A 1201-nucleotide genomic window follows, 5' to 3' on the forward strand; every position below is an offset into this window, starting at 1 on the left:
CCGGCCCCGCCCTCCCTTGGGGCAGGACAGGGGCGAGGAGCAGCCAGCGCTGAGCCGCCTGGGGTTATGGGGCAGGGAGCTGTGGGCACTGAGCCTGGGCTATGGGGCAGGATGGGGTGGGAAGTAGCCCTCACTAAGCCATCTGGGTTATGGGGCAGGACAGGAGTAGAGAGCAGCCAGCACTGAGCCATCTGGGTTATGGGGCAGGTAGCAGCCCAGACTGAGGGGCAGGATGGGTGCGGAGCTGCCCGCACTGAGCCATGTCGGGCTATGGGGCAGGATGGGTGAGGAGCTACCTGAGTTATGGGGCTCTCGCATAATGGTGTGAGCATCCACACAAACACACACATATGCATGGACACAGTTGTGTGCTCATGTGGACATGCTTAGGGCACAAGCACAAACATGCCACACGCTCATGTGCACATCTGCACCCAGACACACACCTGCACCCAGACACCCACCCCTGGTCAGGGGCCAGCTGCAGCTGCTGCGAGTCCCTGGGCGCTCCCAATCCCCTACCCCTCAGCCAAGCTGTCTCCAGCCGCTCTCACCTCCCCTTTGTGTGGGTGTTTGTTGGTGGGGGGCGGGGAGTGTAGGGCCCATTGCTGGTACCTGAGCCCCACAAATGGGAATGCCCTACATGCCCTGGAGAGGAGAAGCCTCACTGGCCCCAGCACAGCCCCCAGCCGGGCCAGACTCAGCGGCCCCCAGATCCAAAGGGGCTCTCAATTTGGGGTGCAGGTGACTGGGACCTTGGCTGATTTCCAGTGGGGCCGCGCTGCAGGGTCATCTCCCCATGTTCGGGTGCCCACATCCGGAGAGTGTCCCAGGGGCAGGCTGGACGAGTCCTGAATTCCTCACAGGGGAGGGTCGGAGCCAGAGTCGGAGCCCTGGGTGTGCACACAGGCGTGATAAGATCTGCAGAACCTTGGTGTCCTTTCTGTTTTAGCACAAGGCGCCATCTCTTGGGAACGCTTGGCTCCAAGAACCCCAGATTGGGACCACTCCCCTCTCAGAGCTGGAGCTCCCAGCCCCCCACTCTAACCACCAGACTCCACGCCGCTCTCAGAGCTGGAGATAAGGCCCAGCAGTCCTAGCCCCCCGCCCCCCTGCTCTAACCACCAGACCCACTGCCCTCTCAGAGCTGGGGCCAGAACCCAGGAGTCCTGGCTCTGAGCCCTCCTCCTTTAACCAATTG

This window comes from Dermochelys coriacea, chromosome 23 (genome assembly GCF_009764565.3).
Source record: "Dermochelys coriacea isolate rDerCor1 chromosome 23, rDerCor1.pri.v4, whole genome shotgun sequence".
NCBI lineage: Eukaryota > Metazoa > Chordata > Testudines > Dermochelyidae > Dermochelys > Dermochelys coriacea.